The sequence below is a fragment of the Microtus pennsylvanicus genome, chromosome 2 (assembly GCF_037038515.1).
Source record: "Microtus pennsylvanicus isolate mMicPen1 chromosome 2, mMicPen1.hap1, whole genome shotgun sequence".
Classification (NCBI taxonomy): Eukaryota; Metazoa; Chordata; class Mammalia; order Rodentia; family Cricetidae; genus Microtus; species Microtus pennsylvanicus.
Genome location: NC_134580.1, coordinates 87526847 through 87547953, shown reverse-complemented (window position 1 = coordinate 87547953; position 21107 = coordinate 87526847). Strand labels below are relative to the sequence as shown.

General features: G+C 39.4%; 2 pseudogenes; one reads left to right on the top strand and one right to left on the bottom strand.

Moving 5' to 3' along the window:
* Nucleotides 1–663: 663 nt before the first annotated feature.
* Nucleotides 664–1154, top strand: LOC142844968 (small ribosomal subunit protein eS19 pseudogene; annotated as a pseudogene).
* Nucleotides 1155–13544: 12390 nt separating this feature from the next.
* On the bottom strand, nt 13545–13863 carry LOC142844293 (small nuclear ribonucleoprotein Sm D2 pseudogene; annotated as a pseudogene).
* Between the last annotated feature and the right edge of the window lie 7244 nt (nt 13864–21107).

The following is a 21107-nucleotide window of genomic DNA, read 5'->3' as shown; positions in this document are numbered from 1 at the left end:
TTCAGTGTCTTCTGCTTCAGTTCCTGCATGCTGGTTCCTGTTCCTCTGAATTCAATCTGTGATGAACTATGATTGGGACATATAACCTAAACATACCATCACCTCCAAAGCAATTGGGAAAATGCATAGTCTCTGAAATGCTTTTTAAAATATTCCTCACCATTTCTTTCCTAGTTTCCTTTAAATACCATGGCAACTAAGTTTGTTGGATAAATAAATGAATAAATTATGTTTATGCCATATAATGTCAGGGCAACGATTTGTCTGTCTTCTTTATTGTTGGTTGTTATGCCAGTTCCTTGTAAAATGATCAGTGCTCAATTGACATTTAATGGCTGGAAGAAGAGCAAAAGAATAAGCCACTAAATTAGCAAATAAACTGAAAAAAAAATCTAATCTAGACTCATTATATCTACTTAATGAACTGTAACTCTAAACTGCATTAAGAAATTATTTTACCGGTGGTGGCGCACGTCTTTAATCCCAGCACTAGGGAGGCAGAGGCAGGCGGATCTCTGTGAGTTCGAGACCAGCCTGGTCTACAAGAGCTAGTTCCAGGACAGGCTCCAAAACCACAGAGAAACCCTGTCTCGAAAAAAACCAAAAAAAACAAAAAAAAACAAAAAACCCTTTCCCCTGGCTAGCAGCACGGAGGCCGCACGCACGATGCCTGGAGTTACTGTAAAAGACGTTAACCAGCAGGAGTTCGTCAGAGCTCTGGCAGCCTTCCTCAAAAAGTCCGGGAAGCTGAAAGTCCCCGAATGGGTGGAGACAGTCAAGCTGGCCAAACATAAAGAGCTTGCCCCCTATGATGAGAACTGGTTCTACACGCGAGCAGCCTCTACAGCACGGCACCTGTACCTGCGTGGTGGTGCCGGGGTTGGCTCCATGACCAAGATCTGTGGAGGACGGCAGAGAAACGGTGTCAGGCCCAGCCACTTCAGCAGAGGCTCCAGGAGTGTGGCCCGCCGCGTTCTCCAAGCCCTGGAGGGACTGAAAATGGTGGAAAAGGACCAGGACGGGGGCCGCAAGCTAACACCTCAGGGACAGAGAGATCTGGACAGGATTGCAGGACAGGTGGCAGCTGCCAACAAGAAGCATTAGGACAAAGGATGCTGGGTTAATAAATTGCCTCATTCATAAAAAAAAAGAAATTATTTTACAATTAGTTTTAATAAGTCCTTAGGATAGTTCAGGAACTCAGGTCCATTACTGTCCTGGTTTTCATTCTTATTCAGAGACCTTTTACTAAGACAGAAAGAGAAACTACACACCATGTTCACCAGGAACTTTATTTATAAAGTAAAATATTTCCAAGTCTTTGACATGACAAATACAACATTGGTCTCTTTTCAGGAATAATGTGCCGAGCTATTCCTTGTAGGTGGAAAGGACTAGCACCTGTGTTCTGTAGACCCACATGTCTTTCGTCTTGTGTTCCTCTTGGACTGAGATGTAGTTCCTGCGGGTTAAGACACTCACTTTTCTTAGCAGAAGCTGTTGGAATTGTCTAACTCTACTTCCACCTCCAGAAATTTTCTAATTATATTAGAATACATTCTATCAACTACTTCATTCCCTTGACTCTTCTCTCTCTCATTCTTTCTCTCCCTGTGTGTGTGCATGTTACATCTATTTGCTTGCATGAATGTTTGCATGTGTGTACATGTAACAGAGGCTAGAAATTTACATTGGCTGTCTTCTTTGATCCTCTTTCCTCCTTATTTCTTGATACAGTGTCTCTCACTGTTTCGGATGTCATCTTTGTGGCTAGGCTGGATGGCCAGTGAACTCCAGGGATTTGCATATCTCCACTGCTCCCTTACTCCTCACCACTGATTTTATAGAAATGTATCATCAGTCTGACTCTTTACATGAATCCTGGGCATCCAAACTCAAGATTTCATGCTATGCTAGTTCAGCAGGCACTTTACTGATGAAATCTTCTCCTTGTTTCCCAAATAGTCTCATGATTCTGATATTAGTGATCCATAGTGTCTAATCTCGTAGTTTATATATTAATTTTGTGAGTGTGTGTACATATGTGCATATATCTCTGCATAATGAAAAGTAAAATGCTATGATGATTTTGATGGATATCTGTGAAAGACCAAACTGAAGCAGAATGAAAGACTGTCACTTTTTCCTTGAAACCTGTGGATCTTTGCTTAAAGTATTAATCTGATGAATATTTTCCTTGTAATAATTAGTATCCTTTCTAGCATTCAGAAGGAGCATATGTAGTCTTCAAATGGACTAAGACATGCATGAATATCAACAGTTTTGCAAAGTATGTTTCTTTCCTGGAGTATCCCAAGAGGTGGTCATCATGTGTTACACATTTCTGAGAACTTTCTAACTTTGTTGTTTCATAAAAATAACAAAAATTCTCTATACTGGATGTGTACCCAGGATATGGACAGCAGGTGTGAAGGCATTACATGGGACAGACACACTCCATCAGATCCCAGGAAATCTCCATTCCCAAGCCAGTAGTGAATGTAGTTTATAACTGCATTTCCTCTATTAGCTTAGATGCCTAAACTCGAGCTTGATGGTACAGGTTTTTATTTACAGCTCTTTAGTTGCCTTTCCCCATTATCCCTGTAGGTGAGAACAATGGGGGGTTGAGGAGAAAAGGTATTTAGTGTATACTCTCAATAAGCCTACTAACATTGCATTGCCTTGGGCCATTGGATATGCATTTTATAAGCACTGTTAAATTTTATCTCTTTTACTCTTATTGCAATTATCTGTTTGTATTTTATACGACCATGGACATACCTAGAGGAAGGATTTAATCATTAAGTACTTTCAGGCTAATTGACTCTCAATTGGAGGAGAAGCCTTGGGTTTGGAAACATGCTGCAAATTAGCAGAGCATGCCAGTTCATTGCCCACCTGTGGAGCTGACAGACATAAGAGAACAATCTGACTTGGCATCAGTTTAGCGTATAGTTAGTGTATCTATCTTCAGGGATGCCCCTGGAGATCTCTGTGTTTGTTAGCTGTGTCTGATGTGAAGATATTACGGCTAAATTGCTTAGTTATTTAGGCTGAGAACCTGACTGTGGCAGCTGGCTTGAGGAGACATGGCGTCAATTCTACAACCATGTTGCCTCGAAAACAAGATGATGTCATAGTTTTTGATCTTTATTTACTTTGTCTTTCTGTGTTGTTACGTCAACTAGTAAGTCAGTTATATGTTTTGCTAAACAAAAAAGCCCCAGGTATGTGAAGGAAACTAAAATCCAGAAATGGAAGATGGTTAAATAAGTTGCTGCACATCCATAGGCTATCCAGTGAAAATCATTACCATCATTAGCATAGTTCCATAAGACGAAAACTTGCTTAGAGTGAGTTATTACATAGTGACGCTAGCTCTAATGTTTACATTTCACCATAAAGTAAGTTAATCAAATGAATCTCACAAATCATAATATTAAGAATAAAAGATTACTCATTCAGGAATCATTTTTCCAGACTACCAGGGTAAGACTAGCCTTGTTTAAATGGGTTACATTACTTTTTTCAAAGTTACTTAGTTTTTGAATAATTTTGAAAGTAACCTGCCAAACACTGAAACTATTTTCACTTTGTACAATTGAGTAAGATTCATACTAATGACTCCATAGAGTTGTTTCTATTACTTACCATAACAAACTAATGTAACTAAAGTGCTTAGAATTTCTTGGCAAATAAAGTAACTATAAATACTGCTGGATGTCCATGCAGAATTGCTAACACACCTTTTTAGACATATGGATACACAAGTACACTATTTCTTCTATTGTTGTTCTTTCTTCATTTTTATCTCTGTCAATAATTCTTAGAAATCAGATAAGGAGTGGAGCCATCTATAACTGCACAAATTTGCACCATAACCATTACTCTTGGTATGGGATACACTGAGTACTTGAAATGAGGCTAGCCAATGTTGAGATATGCTATGGCCAGCTAAATTTCATATTATATTAGAAAAGTATAGAAAAATGGTTTTGAATAGCCAAGAAAATGATAATTTAAATAATTTTAGTAGTCTTTTGATACAATATGTATGGTTTACAGATTAAGTAAATAAACTCCTTGCATGCCTTTATAAAAAGCCAATGTTAGACCCTTTTTAGAAACCCACAGTAATATTCCTCCCATAGAACTATGTTTGAATTATTTTTATATTTCCCTTCTTCCTCTGTCAAGTCAGTAATTATCTGAAATTACTCCCCTTTTGAAGATTTTATTCTTTTTTTTTAAATTTATTTATTTATTAAAGATTTCTGTCTCTTCCCCACCACCCCTTCCCATTTTCCTACCTGTCCCCCAATCAATTCCCCCTCCCTTGTCAGCCCAAAGAGCAATCAGGGTTCCCTGCCCTGTGGGAAGTCCAAGGAACCCCCACCTCCATCCAGGTCTAGTAAGGTGAGCATCCAAACTGCCTAGACTCCCACAAAGCCAGTACGTGCAGTAGGATCAAAAACCCATTGCCATTGATCTTGGGTTCTCAATAGTCCTCATTGTCCGCTATGTTCACCGAGTCCGATTTTATCCCAGGCTTTTTCAGACCCAGGCCAGCTGGCCTTGGTGAGTTCCCGATAGAACATCCCCATTGTCTCAGTGTGTGGGTGCACCCTTCGCGGTCCTGAGTTCCTTGCTCGTGCTCTCTCTCCTTCTGCATGCAAATGGATGGAAATAGAAAACACTATACTGAGTGAGGTAAGCCAGACCCAAAAAGAGGAACATGGGATGTATTCACTCATATTTGGTTTCTAGCCATAAACAAAGGACATTGAGCCTTAATTAGTGGTCCTAGAGAAACTAAATAAGGAGAACCCAAAGAAAAACATATAGGCATCCTCCTGGATATTAACCTTCATCAGGCGATGAAAGGAGACAGAGACAGAGACCCATATTGGAGCACCGGACTGAAATCTCAAGGTCCGAAGATTTTATTCTTAATTGTGTATACGTTTGTCTGTGAATGGGTATATGTACATGAATGTAGGTGTCCACAGAGACCAAAAAGGGTATCAGATCACCCGGAACTGAGAATACAGGAACAGTATGCAGCCCCATATGGTTGCTGAGAATGAAACTTAGGTCCTCTAAACCAGCAGTGCATGCTCTTAACCACCAACCCTTCTCAAGTTTCTGCCTAAAAATTCTACCTGAACCACACCGTCAGCCCTAATGTACTCTTTTCTAAACTGTAATTTTATTTGCTTCACGACTATATCATTTTTCTGATTTTTTCTACTTCTCTTCTAATCTCATTTCTTCTGGACTTTACCACTTGCTTGAACCCTATCTCCAGTGGTAGAGTGATTCTATCATGTGATCTCCACTCAGTCTATTCTGCACTGTGGTGGTAATTCATTTGTATGAATTTTAAGAAATGAAGTTTGCCTGAAGTTCAGAGAGTAAAACCGTGACATGGATAAACCTTGCAGACCAGGCAGTGGTTACACACAAGAAACTGGGTGGTAGTAGTGCACGCCTTTAATCTCAGCACTAGAGAGGAATATAAGACGGGAGAGGAAAGCTCTCAGACAAGTTTCAATTTGAGATTTCTGGAGGCTGGATCGTCATTGGGACTGAGGTAGAGGTAAGAGTCAGTGTTTTTCTGACCTTCAGGTTGAATCCCAATTTCTGTCTTTGGGTTTTTATTAATACTGCACCTCTTCATCTGGCTTTAATATCTTTTAAAATATGCACAGCATGATTGTCCTTAAATGATTTTAATAGCCCCCGTTTTACCATGAGATAAAAATCTATACCCATTAACTTGGTCAAGTTTTCTTACAAACCTACATGGTCATACTCTCTGTCTTCATTCAGCTTCTCAGTATAAAAAAAAAATGGTAGTTGTGTTATGTTTAGAAGCATGACTTCTGGAGAGGTACACATGAGCTCAAGAAAAATGACTAGTCTTGGAAATCTGGACTGGGAGGGGAGACATTGTATTTTTTTTTGAATGCCTGTAAATTGATATGACTTTTAGAGAAATTGAAATTTTCTTTTCAGCTAACTTATCTGAGGAAGGCAGCAGGTTTTCAGTCTGATGTGTGGTGAGAGTCGGGAAAAGCACAGAGATGGAAGTTTGGAGTCATAGGGACTTACCTTACAATTTCTCAAAATCTTCTGATTATGCCACAGAAAGCGCTGACTATAGAAAAACAATGCCTCAGGTTCACAGTTATTTGATATTTTGCTCTGGGTTATTTTTTCCAGGAAAGAAGGAAATTTTTATGTGTGTCTTCAGAGGGCACAGCCCATGCAGAGTGATATATACAAACAGAACAGCTCATGGCCTCTCATTCTATGATTTCTGAAGCCTTGAACTTAATGATCCATTATTATTTCCTAAATGCTTCTTGGTCATGGAGCAGCTTCAAACCTACATGGTAGACATTTTATAGACACTGTAGAAAGCCTGAACAAGGAACTTAGCTGATTTTTCAGTAAAGCAAAGCTACACTTTCAGCCCTGTGTCTGTGTTCATTTATTGCTTTGCTCTAGTAAAATGCAAAAACCAGCCATCACCTGAACTGTATGTTCCTGACCTGTGAAGAGGATGTTTCCCGCTCTAGCTGTAAAAATTGATTCTTTTTTACTTGCAAAAAGAAGTTTCCCTGGGAAATCCATGGCAAAGGTTTCACTATGAACTTTATTCAAACATTATTTACATTGGTTTTTGTTTGAGAAAAACATAATATTCTGCTAATTCTTACCTTTACAATTCAAAGAAGGTTGACATATACAGTAATCCAACCTTCATTTCTAAATGTTTATTTTTTATTATAACAGTATTGACTGTTCATTATGGTAATATTAGAAAATGCAAAAATGAAAAATTAGAATTTATTTTTATTGAAATGTAATTTGCATACTTTTGAATGCCATGAATCCAAAGTTCTTCAGTGGAGTTGGTCAGTTTTGTGAAGTATTCACACTTGTGTGCCCCACACCCTAGTTATGATGTAGACTCTCTCATCCTGATGCCTCTGTCCTATATATATTTCACCATCTTTATCCTACCTTTAGAAGCACTATGTTGATTTCTATCAAGAGGATAGAATTAAAAATTAAAAGAAGTCAAATCCCACTACCAGTCCCATGTAATAGCACACTCCTATAATCCTAGAACTCAGATGGTAGAGGAAGGAGAACCGTTATTGGGCAACAGAGTGTGTTTGAGGGCTGATTGGAAGCACATTACTGACAATCGCTGCTTAATTTCTCAGCATCTTTTGACAACACCAATTCTCTGCAAAGTCTGATGGTCTGATTTGGCTTCTGAAGCACAATATTTTGTCATTATTTCTCTCACTGGCCTGGTTGCTCCTTCACTGTCGCCACTGTCCAGTTCTCAGTTTACTAACATCAAAGTGAAATCAGCATCTGTTCCTCCTCTGTTCCCTCTCTGCACAACCTTTATCATGATCTGATCGAGTTTCTTGGCCTGAATTTGATCTCTAAGCATCTAAGCAGGTGGCTCTCAATTTTATATCTATAACACTGACTGCTCCAACAAGTTTGCGTCCTGTATCCAATGGTCACTCAAGTGGTGACACCTGAGGAAATATGCTTGATTTCTAAACCTTGGCCTTCATAGGTCCAAACAAAACAAAAAATTGCATTTCCATTTCTTAAGACAAATGGCTCAAGACTATTTTTTGTATTTATTTATTTATTATGTATACAATATTCTGTCTGTGTGTATGCCTGAAGGCCAGAAGAGGGTACTAGGCCCCATTACAGATGGTTGTGAGCCACCATGTGGTTGCTGGGAATTGAACTCAGGAACTTTGGAAGAGCAGGCAATGCTCTTAACCACTGAGCCATCTCTCCAGCCCCTATTTTTGTTTTAACCTAAAATGTTTAACATTAATTTTTATAAATTTATTTATTTGTTTGTGTGTGTGTGTGTGTGCATTGAGGAGACTGAGGACAACTTTTAGGGGTTGGATCTTTCCTTCTACCATGTGGCTTGAGCTCAGGACATCAGGCTTAAATGTGCCTTTACCTTAAACACCATCTCACCAGCCCATCAAGAATATTATTGATTCTACCATTTCCTACTATGTGACAAAGCAATCATGAAGTCTTATAAATGCCACATACAAGTTTATGGAGCAATTTTAAAATATCTGTGATATCTTCTGCGCTAACGAATGATTTCAACTATTTCATTCTGCTCAGGGGTGTCACAACTAGTTGATTCACTACATTGTAATCTGTTCTCCACATAGAAGATTGGTGCAAATGAAATAATAAAGTATTCTTCCAAGATGCAGTCATCCTTCATAATTGATTTCATGTTTTCCATTTTGCCCAGTTGTAGGGTACTGCATTTTCATGCCATTCTAAACTCTTCACAAATGTAATTTTCAATAACTGAGTGGTTATTACCTGGAAAGAGAAACTGTTCCTCAACTCCACCTGTTCATTTGGACATTTGGCTAATAATTAAACTATCGTTAAGGAGCACCTTGGTATACAAACTTCTATTTACAATACTGGGTAGTTATTCAGGGATTTCTGGATTAAACAGTATAAATATTTTGACGGTATACTTCTGTCTTAGTGTTTCTATTACTGTGATTAAACATTATGACCAAAAGCAAGTTGGGGAGGGAAGGGTTGATTTGGCTTACACTTCCACACTGTACTCCATCATTGAAGGAAGCCAGGACAGATATGCAAACAGGACAGAAAGCTGGAGGCAGGAGCTCATGCAAAGACTATGGGAGGGACCTGCTCACTCACTTGCTCCTCATGACTTGCTCAACTCACTCACTTATAGAATTTAGGACCACCAACCCGGGGATGCCACCATCCACAATGGCTTAGACCTTACTTCATCAATTGCTGTTTAAGAAAATGTCCTACTTTTGTATCTTTTGGCACCATTTCATCAACTGGTATTCCCTTCTTTAAGATGACTCTAACTTGTGTCAAGTTGACATAAACCTAGCCAGGAAAAGCTCTATTCATTTTGCCAGTAATTTTCAAAACAAAAAAGAGAATGTATCAGAATATACTTATGTGATAGTTTCAACAATAAAATAATTCAGAAAACTTTGTCTAGATAAACTGAATTTTATTAATAACTTTATAAGATATATAAACAACAAATTAATCCAAATGGTTTATATTTTCAGAATTTAACAAGGGGCATAGGTTAGATTTTTCTTGTTATTGTTAATCACGTTGACATAGAGATGTCCACAGAATTCGGGGAGCATGGAGTGAAATGGCTTAGAAAATGAGTTTTGGGAAATAGACACTCAGGTTTTCGTGTTGGATTATAGCTTAATTGCTGACTAGTCATAGGTTTAAGTAAGTGACTTTTCATTTAGAGTCTCGTCTATGAAACAGGGATAATAAAAATCTATCATGCAGAAATGTTGTAGAGATTAAATAAGATCATGTATATAAATCATTTAGGATGAGGGTGGCACTCATAAATGTTACTTCTTATCCATACTTCCAGAGAAACCTCTTTTTCTAGGTTAATAGTCCCACCATAACGTTCCCAGAAATACATGATAAGCAGGCCATTTCTCTCGTGGCTTATTGAACTCTTGTGAATACAAGAGAGGGTTTTAAATTCTGCTTTGCTCAGGGCAATTTACCCAGATGTCATGTCAGGATGTGAGCAGCACCAGGCAAGAGTGCCATATGCGGGTTGGGGATCCAGCTGGCAGGAGTCCTGATTCTTGAAGGGTTCAGGTTAAGGTGTTAAGGGAAGAACAAGGGAAGCAAACCGAGGCGCAGAACTAGGACAATCCCAGTGATCAAAACAGAGTGGGGAGTGAGTGTGTAAAGTTTGCCATGATAGATGCAATTTCTTGTCTTCAGGAAAGATGAGAGGGAAACTCAGATTGATAACTGAAGTCATGGTACAAACGTTCAAGTCCATGCTTAAAATTCTCTACTTTGAAATGGTTAATAACCTGGCAGAAAAGGTTTAAGAATTCTATAAAAGCTGTACTTCCTTTCTCAGATTCACCAATTCTGAACATTTTTCTCATCTATGACCCTTCATTTGTGTGTGTGTGTGTGTGTGTGTGTGTGTGTTATATTGATTTTTACAGCATTTATTTTACTGGATGGCTCAGTCCATGATTAAGCATTGCGTTGAATTTTGACAGCTGCCAAGCTTCCTTTAATGTGAAATGTATGTTGGCCTTGCTTTATTTTATATGTTGCTGCTATTTTTTTTTAAATTAAAAATCAGTCCCAGAGCTGATGTTTTGGCTCTGATTTGGAATAACATGCTTCTCACAAATGATAGCTATTAGACACCTCCTGCAGATGTGTGCTGTGGAAGGATTCTAGCAGGGTGGGGTGAACATCTGCAGCCTGTGGAGACAAGCAGTAGACACAGGTGAAGGGCTTAGGGTATGATGGGGTTCTGGTGGCTGAGCCAGGGTTATAAGTCCACATCTACTAGCTGGAAGGGACCTTGAGGGGTCACCATATCCATCTGCTCTGCCCTCAGCAGAAATGCTTTTCCACTCTCCCAGACATGCTTGCCTATTTTTAAAGTCCTCCAGGGAAAGTAATTCTGTGTGTGGCTTCTACACTAGTGCTCTTGTTCTTACAGCATGGTCCTTGTGGCTTAGACAACATCCTTAAAGGACCGGACTTACATTTTTTTCCCATCCTGTTTATAGGGAGGACTTACAGGAGTGAGACAGGCTTCTTTCTGTTTAAATGATTTTGTTAATATACTCACACTTCAGGATTCTTTTCTTTATCCTAATCTAACGTTAAAAAGTCTAATGTGTACAAATAGAAATATCATTACAATATCAATAATGGTAAATAACAAAACATTTGATTACATGATAACAATAATATATCTAACAATAATATATCTTTAATTAAATTTATTTTCCATAGACCTGATTGCCAAGGAAATGGTTTAAGTAATCTTTTTTAGTCACTTAAATTTATTTCTGCATTATTATATATTAAATATTTATTATAGAATACCAACTCAAACATTGCTGAAGAATTAAAGAAAGAAAACATCACTTCCCTCTCTTTTACTATTCTCAAATATAGTCCCTATTTATAACTTTGATTCTCTTTTTTATTTCAGATTTTATTCTACTTAAAATCAAGTATACATTCATACAAAAACACATATACATATATTCTTTTCACAAAAATTAAATTAGATTTATACTCCCATTTGATGATATATTTGAAAGTAAAAATATGTTGCTTATAGAAAATAGCAAGAACAAACAAAAATTTCTTTAAAAAAATCTATAATTCCATTGCTCACATCTTGACGTTTGGCAAATTTCTTGGACATTTTATCTATACATATATGTTATCATGTGTCATTAAATTTTTTAATGCGTGTATATGAATGTATGAAATGTGTGTGAGTGTTCAACAATGTGTGCACAAACATGTGCTCATGGTAGTTTTAGTAGTGAACATCTCCTGTCTTCCTCTATTGCTTTCCACACTAGTGTTTCTTTGCTAAGATCTTTCACTGAAGCTGGAGCTCACTAATCCGTTGAGTCAATGTCCACCTGTTTTGGCCTTCCCAAGTGCTGGGAGTACAGGTATGTGCTACCACTTCCAGCTTTTTACACAGACCCTGGAGATCTGCACTCACGTCTTCATGTTTGGCAAGCACTCTTGCTGACTGATTTATGCCCTCAAACACTATCACCGCCTTTTCACTCTTCCCTTCCTTGATAAGTTTGGAACATCTCAGCCTGTTAATATTTTTTTTTCTAAAGTGGGGCCCAACCAAATGTAGCTCTCCCATCAGTTTCTATGTAAGAGAAAAAGAGAACAATGGAAAGATATAGTCTTGGGAAGATTAGCAGGCAAACTAGGCAACTGGGCATGTAAAATATTTCTGGGGGAGAAAGAATAGCATCATACCCACAAAGTGCTAAAGGCAGGGCTTGTTCTGCTGGTCAAATTACAGGGTCTTCCTTGAGAGACTCTCAAATCCTCTGCTCATCACGAATGCATCAGATTAAACGAGCTGGTGTTAGTGCATTAGATAACCAAAGTGTGAACCAGGATTCCTTCTTTGTTCTTTCTTGGCCAGTATTCAGTGGTAATGTCTTTACATGCCACAGAAACCAGTGGCTAAACCTCATTAACCTGTGTTCTACTTGAAGGTGAAAAATATTTTTTATCCTCTCTCATTTAATTTTATGAATTTTCTGATAAAACTTGCCATGGTGTAGTTTCTGTCCTGCCCAGTCCAGCAGTCATTCAGTCTCAAATAAACACACAGAGGCTTTTGTTAATTATAAACTGTTTGGCCTACTGTTCAAACTTTTTACTAACCATCTCTTACGACTTAAATTCACCCAAAATTCTTGTCTGTGTGTAGCCACGTGGCTTGGTACCTGTTCTCAGGGAGGCATTTTCATCTTGCTTCCTCTGTGTCTGGCTGGTGACCGACTCTCTGCCTTTACTCTTCCCAGAATTCTTATAGTCTGGTTGCCGCACTTATACTTCCTGTCTGGCTGCTGGCCAATCAGCATATTTTGTAGTTTTTTTTTTACTGATATTTATTGAGCTCTACATTTTCTCTGCTCCCCTCCTTGCCTTTCCCCTCTCTCCTTCAATCCTCTCCCAAGGTCCCATGCTCCCAATTTACTCAGGAGATCTTGTCTTTTTCTACTTTCTAGTTCCCATGTAGATTAGATCTATGTAAGTCTCTCTTAGTGTCCACATTGTTGTCTAAGTTATCTGAGATTGTGGTTTGTAGGCTGGCTTTCTTTGCTTTATGTTTAAAAGCCACCTATGAGTGAGTATATGTGATAATTGTGTTTCTGTGTCTGGGTTACCTCACTCAAAATAATGTTTTCTAGCTCCATTCATTTTATGTGCTCAGCTATGTTCATAGCAGCTTTGTTTGTCATAGCCAGAACCTGGAAACAATCTAAATGCCCCTTGATCTAAGAATGGATAAGAAAAATGCGGTACATTTACACAACAGAGTACTACACAGCAAAGAAAAAAAACCCAAACTATAGTCAATCAGCATTTTATTGAACCTAAATGAGTAACAAATGTTTGCAGACTACAAGAGAATTATCCCACAGTACCATGGATAAGTTTTCCCACCAGTTCTTTATGCATTTGGTTTAGAGAATGGATCATACAAATGATGATGATAATAATGATTATGATGATGATGTTAATGATGATCGTGATGATGATAATAATGATGATGATGATGATGATAATGATGATGATGGTGATGATAATAATAATAATAATAATAATAATAATAATAATGTGTTCATATTGAGAATACCCTGGGGAGCAGAGACTATGAAATGTCTTTCTTTAGGAGCTAGATGAATTATACCCATTCTCTGCCTCTCAGTTTTACAAACTCACACCTTTTTCATTAAATTAACTCAGGCATGGCATCCAGTTTTGTTTTGTTTTGTTTGTTTTTAACAAAAAACTCAGGACTTTATTTCCATCCCATTGGGCGGGGCTTGGCAGGGCAAGGAGCATGCTCTCACAGAGGGAAGAGACCTCTACTGTACTTGCAGGCAATGGCAATGCAGCAGCACAATGACCGAGTCCCCGCACAGGAACATCTTGGAGATGTAGCAGTCCTCATTGACAGGCTTGGACTTCTTGCCATGGCTGGTCTTGAGGACCTCAGTCTATATCTTCTTCACATTCTCCAGCACCATGTTGCAGTGCTTGTCAGAGGTCTTCACCCAGGAACTTCTTCTTGTTGGCACAATTAATGAGAACTTGTATGTTTTTCTTGACTGACTGTGTGAGCACCGAGAGAGGACCTGTATTGAGTTCCTCCTCCTGCTGCTTCTGCCGCTCCTCTGGGGTCATCTCACTCGGGTTTATTGAGGAGCCTCCAATAAGTGGCAGATAGCTAGTCCCCATCTTTGGCCCGTATACTTCCAGATGTCTCAACCTGAAAATAACCCTCCAATAGTACATGGTGATGAGTGCCTATAATCCCAGATCTGGGGAGGCATCTTCCTGTGCTGCAGCTCACTCCACAATGCTGGTTTCTCCCAGTTGCTCCTCTCAGCACCAAGGCTTTTCATTAGTCCAGTGGAAAATGTGGAGAGTTGCGATGTTCTTTAAGCCACTCCCTGAGCCTTGGGTTTAGTGACTCATGATCAATGCCTCTGTCACAGTTTGGTTCACATTCTCTACTCTGCCCCTGTTGCCATTTCTGCTCAACAGGCCTAGGATTTGGGTTTTCAAATCATCGGGTTGTAACATCCCAGATTCCAATTCCCTTTCTTCATGATTCCTCACTTTATCACAGAATAAAGATTTCTGTTCAATTGGTTTCTTTTTACCTCTGACAAGTGGTGGCATCTCACACAAAAACTGAAATTATTCACTGCCTGTTTGGCTTGGGCTCAGAAAATTGCCTAGAATTTGTCGGTAGTTGAGGTATTTTTACTGTACATTCTTTTGTCATGATTTGAAAGTTCTTGCTGCCCAAAAATATCCCCAGTAACGATCCATACTTAGTTAGCTTCCTGCATTTCTTTAGGCCAACCCTCACGAGCTTCATTTGTTAAAAATGAACAAATATTTATTGTGCCTTTCTACACCAGGGGTTGCTCTAAGTGTCAATGACATCAATGAACAGACAGATTTAGCCCTTGCTTTCCCTGTAGCCGCGTTTACATCCCAGTGAGTCATGTGAGACTGTTATGTGTGGTTATTTCAGCCCATCAGATACAAAGCTGATCTTCTTCTCCCCTCTCTTGGCTTCATATTGCAGCCTACGCCAATGCCATATTTTGTTTATTACCTATACTATCCTTGTACTCTAAGACTTTTGGTATTTTTCATATGTTTTCTTTCTAAGTTGACTTAGGTTATAAAAGCAAAATTTTTCATTTATAAAGCAACTGATTTCCCAATATATTCAGTCATAACTGAAGAGTTCTGTGGGCCACCATGCCCCACTTTCTCATTTGATAACTCTAACCTGCTTCTGTTTTTGATTATTTAATGGCTAAGAAAAGCCCTAGGTAAGTGAAGGAAAGCATACACATAAAAGCTTCACGACAAGTCGAAATGAACAGCCTGGCATAATGAGAAGAGAATCATGTTGTCTGTGGAAAAAATTTAAACTACAGGAATGATGGTGCCTAAAATCAGATGCAAAATTTTGTTCAATGTGGAGATTCCAGAAATCAGTGTCAAGAGTAAATGTCAGTTCTTTTTGGAATTGTCTGGAATGCCCTGTGTTTGTTTGCACTATTTGTATTTCCTTTCTTCTATGCTGTTTCTGGGATCATTGTGCTATTTTAGTTCTTACTTAACCATACTCCCTGTTGAGATGCTAAAATATCTTGAAAGTGGCAGTGCTGAGTTTTTTACATGCCCAGGAGGTGGAAAGTGCAGGGTTGATTTGTAATGACACTTTCCTGTAGAGTAAATTTTTAGCTGTAATGATATTTTGGGCTGCTTGATCCCACTAGATTTGGAGAAGTTTGAATTACCTTAAATAACTTGAACACAAACACTCCTCTGTTACCCCTGAGACACACTCACTGAAGCATGGAAATTAATTCAAATATGCATCTAAGCTTCATTGAATTTTAATCCAGGGGTTTATAGAATTATTTACTGATATTTGGGAAATGAAACTTATTCCATAAGGAAGGTCTGATCAAGGGTGGAAGCCAGAGCAACTCCATAGCTTAATCTTTATGATAATGTTCCCGCTGAAGTAGGTTCTACTTCTCCTCTGCTTATACCACAGGTCTGGATGTGTCTGCTTCAATCAATGCAAGATGCTAGAAACAATGCTGCTTACATTTTAAGTATAGCTCTTTAAAAATATTTATTGCTCTTCATTTTACATGTGTGAATGTTTACCTACATATATGTATGTACATCACGTGCTTACCAGTCGCCTGAAGAGGCCAGACAAGGGCACCACATCCCCTGGAAACTGGGATATAAATGGTTTCGAGCTTACATGAGGGCACTAGGAACCAATCCCAGGTCTTCTGCAGGATCCGTAAGAACACTTAACTGCTAAACCTTGTCTCCAGTCCCTAGATAAAACTCTTAAGTAGTTTGGAAGCTTTGCTTCTGTGTAAGGATATGAATTCCTAAATAATCCACTAGAGAGACAATATAGAGATTCTGACATGGCATGAGGAGGAAGTATTGCCAAACTAAAGCCAATCTTCCAGCTGTCTGTGAACAAACAGGCATGTGACTGAAGATATCCACTTGGAACTGGGTCCTGTTCCTTTTGCTAGAGCTGTTGCGAAGTGGTTCAGAGACAAATCATAGAACTAAGCCCTTCTCAAATTCTGTCGCACAAAACTGAGAGGAAAGTGAAGTGGCTGCTGTAAGTAACTAAATTAGGGGGTGGTAGATGAAAGAATTGAAAACTCTTTCAATGCAGCATTCTACTTTTAAAACCCAAGCTGCTTCAAGGCTTAGGGAGCTACACTGAAGAGGAGGCAGAAAGATTATAAGAGCCATAGAGGATGGGTGGCTTGAAGGAAATGCTGTCTTCCAGATACAACAGGACCAAAGCACATCTGAACTCAGAGATTGTGGCAGCATATATAGGGCCTGCGCAGGTTCAGGCCAGGTTGGATCTGATCCCTGAGAGTGGCGGTGGTCATGGGATTCCACTCCTAACTGAGAAGGTATCTTCAATTGACACCTGCTTAAAGAAAAATTGGTTTGCTCGGATAGAATCTCTTGGGGGTATGTATATTAAGCACACTTAAGGCCAGGACATATGTCCAGCAGTAGATGGGAAACACAAAACAAACTCAATGATATTTTTATGGACTTTTTGTCTCATATTGCTTTGTTTGGACATTTTTTGTCTTACTGGTTGTTTTCTTGTATAGTATGGTTTCTGAAAATGTATTTTTATGGGTTTTGTTTGTAGACATGTATGAGGTGTGTGTATTCTGTTTTCTCTACATTTTTAATCTGCTTTCTTTGTTTTTATTGTTGTCTGCCTATTTGTTTATTTTCTAAGAGTGAAAGGGTGTGGAATCCGGTGAGATGTGAAGAGGATTTTGGAGAAGCTTAAAGTGGGAAAACAGTGGTTAAAATATATTGATGAAAAATTTTAATTAAAAAATTCTACTATGTAAAATAGCATAATACTGACATAATAGAATTTAAAAAATATGGTTCTTTAAGAATTTCACATATTCATATAATATACTTTGATTATTCTGCCCCCAGCATTCCCATATCTCCTTCACAACCTCATCATCTTCTCCATACTAGTTTCTTCTTCATATCTGACTATTTGTCTTGTTTTGTGAGTCATTTATTTTAACCATGGTCATGTGTATGACCAGTGGATTGAGGCTACTTATTGGGGCCTGGTTGAATCACCAATTAGTACACAAAGGAAGGGGACAAATAGTTACCCATTTATCCAATCTATCACTGTTAGATAGTTCTCTCTTCCCCTCTTTTGCCCATTCCTGACTCTTGGGAGGCTTATTATTCAGGCCCCCCCTCTCTCTTTCTTTCTTTTTACCTATCTTTTCTCATTTTACATACCAATTTCAATTCCCACTCCCTTCCACCTTCTCCCCATCTCATACCCATCTACTCCTCAGAGAGAGTAAGGTTTCCCATGGGGAGTCAACAAAGTCTAGCACATTGTTTTGAGGAATGTACTAGAAGGCTCTCCCTACTATATCTAGACTGAACAAGGTATCCCTCCAAAGAGAATGGGTTACAGAAAGCCAGTATAATAGTGGAGATAAAACTTGGTCTCACTGCCAGTGGCCCCACAGTCTGCCCCAGTCATACAACTGTCACCCACATTCAGAGGGCCTAGTTTTGTCCTATGCTGGTTACATCATTGTCAGGCCAGAGTTTGTGGGCTTCAGCTCAGGTCAGCTGTTTCAATGGATATTCCCATCATGGTCTTGACCTCTTTGCTCATATTGTCACTCCTCCGACTCTTCAACTGGACTTTGGGAAGTTAGCCCAGTGTTCACTAAATCTCTGCCTCTAATTTCATCATTTGAGGGATGAAGGTTCTATGATGACATTTAAGATAGTCATTATTCTGACTACAGGGCAAGGGCAGTTTAGGCACCCTCTCCACTGTTGCTTAGGGTCTTAGCTGGGGTCATCCTTGTGGATCTGAGAATTTCTCTAGTTCAAGGTTTCTTGCTTGCCCCCAAATGCCTCCCTGAATCAAGATATCTCTTTCCTTTCTCTCCATATAGCCCTTGTTTCTGCTTCAGATTATCAGTGTTACTTGGGATTTCTGATAGCTGTCCACTGACCTTACTCATTCTAAAATTTTCCTTTAGGGAGAAACTCAGTTGATATTTGTGAAATGAAGTAATATCCTTTCATTCTTGTGCATTGAAACCTTTGATGGTTATGGTTTTTGTGATACCAGCTATAAAAGTCTTCCAGGAAGCCATATAACATTACATTATGCCAAAGGAAGTAGATTAAAATGGCTCCCTTTTCTCTCTCCAAACCCCCATTTTCCCTAATCAGGTAGTTGATGCAGCAGGTCAATGACTTCAGCAAACCTTGTAGCTTGCGAGCCTATTAATGCTTAATCAACATGATGAAGAGTCTTAAATGACCATTTAGAAGTCTCAGTTTAAAGCTGAGTGGATACATTTTAGGGGATCCCAGTAGAATAACTTCATCTTGTCATATACAAACTTTAAGCAGGTAGGGGCTAAAGTTATGTAAAGGAAGAAAACAAATATTCTGTGAGATATTTTTCTTTATTTTTAATTTATTTTACCAGAGTTTCCCCTACCTCCCCTCCTCCAAATCCCTCCTCACATATCCCCTGTGCTCCCTCCCCAAACCTCTCCTCCTCCATTTGTATTCAGAAAAGGGCAGAGCTTCCATGGATGTCAACAAAACATGGCATATCAAGTTGCAGTAAGACTGAGAACCTTTCTCCCTTAGTATTAAGGCTGGGCCAGGCAACCTAATATGGGGAATAGGGCCTCAAACTCCAGCAAAAGAATCAAAGCCAGCCCCTGCTCCCACTGTTAAGAGTCCTATAAGAAGACACAATTATCATGTACATGCAGAGAACCTAGGTCGGTTTCATGCAGGCCCCCTGATTGTCAGTTCATCTCTGGCAGCCCCTATGAGCCCAGGTTAATTGATACTGTTCATTTTCTTGACCCCGTGGCACTCCTTCATCTTTCTCTACAGCTGGATTCCCAGAGTTTGTCCTAATGTTTGCCTGTGGGTCTTTGCAAATGTTTCCATCAGTTGTTGGAGAAGCCTCTCTGATGATCGTTGGGCTAGGCAACAATCTATGAGTATAGCAGAATATTATTAGGCATTACATTGACATTTATTTCTTTCTCCAGCCATATTTAGTTCTTTCTATCTTGCATCTCCGAGCTTGCATCCAGTCGCTGGTCCTGTCACTCCAGCAAGTGTCGGGGGGAGGGGGCTCATTCTCATGGCATGGCTCTGAGGTTGGAACAATCATTAATTGGTTATTTCCACCATCTCTGTGCCACCCTCACCTCAGTACATTACCGTAGGCAGGACAGACTGTAAGAAGAAAGTTATATGGCTAGGCTTCTATCCCAATTCCTCTGTTGGAAGTCTTGCCTGGTCTTAGGAGATGGCCAGTTCAGGCTAAGTATCTCCTATTGCTTGAAGTGTTAACTGGGGTCATCCTTGTAGATTTCTGAGAGTTCCCTTTGCACCAGGTGTCTACCTCAGCCCAAGATGCCCACTTTACAATTGTCTCTTTCACTACTCTCTCCCTCAATCTCTTCCCAACTGACCCCTCATATTCTCATCCCTACTTGCCCTGAGTCCACCCATGAAATCTCCTCTATCTCCCCTCAGCCCTTCTTGTTACTCAGCCTCTCTGGATCTAGATTGGTCTGGAATGTCATATGGTTATCCTTTACTTTACAGCTAACATCCACTTATAAATGAGTACAGACCATATTTGTCTTTCTCAGTCTTTGTTACCTCAGGGTGACTTTTCTTCTAGTTAAATCCATTTTCCTGCCAATTTTATCATGGCATTGTTTTTAACAGCTAATGAATTCTCCACTGTGTAAATATAGCACATTTTCTTTATCTATTATTTGTTTGAAGGACATCTAGGTAGTTTCCAAGTGCTGGATATTATGAATAAAGATGCTATTAACATAGTTGAGCAGGGTCATTGTGGTATGATTGAGTATCCTTTGGGTATATGCCCATGGATGGTATAGCTGGGTCTTGGTAGATTGAGTCCCAATTTTCTGAGAAAACTGCATATTGGTTTCCAAAGTGGCTGTACAAGTTTGCACACCCACCAGCAATGGAGGCGTGTTTCCATTCCTCTATAGCCTCTCCAGAATGAGCTGTCACTTGTGTTTTTGATCTTAACCATTCTGACAGATATAAGATGGAAACTCAGAGTTGTTTTGATTTGCATTTCCTTGATGGCTAAGGATGTTGAGCATTTTTAAAAGTGTTTCTCAGCCATTTGAGATTCTTCTGTTGAGAATTCTGATTAGATTTCCATTTTTAAATTGGATTGCTGGGTTTTTAAAATTATTTTACATTTTTTCTTTTATTTTACATTCCAACCACAGTTCTCCTTCCCACCCCTCCTTTTGCTTGCCCCATTTCACCTCCATCCCAGCCCCCATTCATTCCTCCCAATGGGTAGGGCTCTCATGGGAAGTCAACAAAGTCTGGCATGTTAAATTGGGCAGGACCAAGCCCCTCCCCCTGCAGTAAGGCTGAGCATGGTAACCCACCATAGGGAATGGGCTTCAACAAGTTAGCTCATGCATCAGGGATAGATCCTGATCATACTACCAGGGGCCCCTCGTATAGTTCAAGCTTCACCACTGACTACCACATATGGTGTGGGTCTAGTTCAATCCCATGGAGACTCTGTCAGTCTAGAGTTCATGAGTTTTCATGAGCTTGGTTCATGTTGGAGAAGGTGTGTGACTGGGAGCGGGTTTCGAGGTTTTAAATGCCCATCCCAGGCCCTGTCTCTTTCTGCCTGGTGCATGCAGATCAGTATGTAAGTTCTTAGCTACTGCTCCAGGACCACACCTACTTGATACCATGCTTCCCACCCTTCT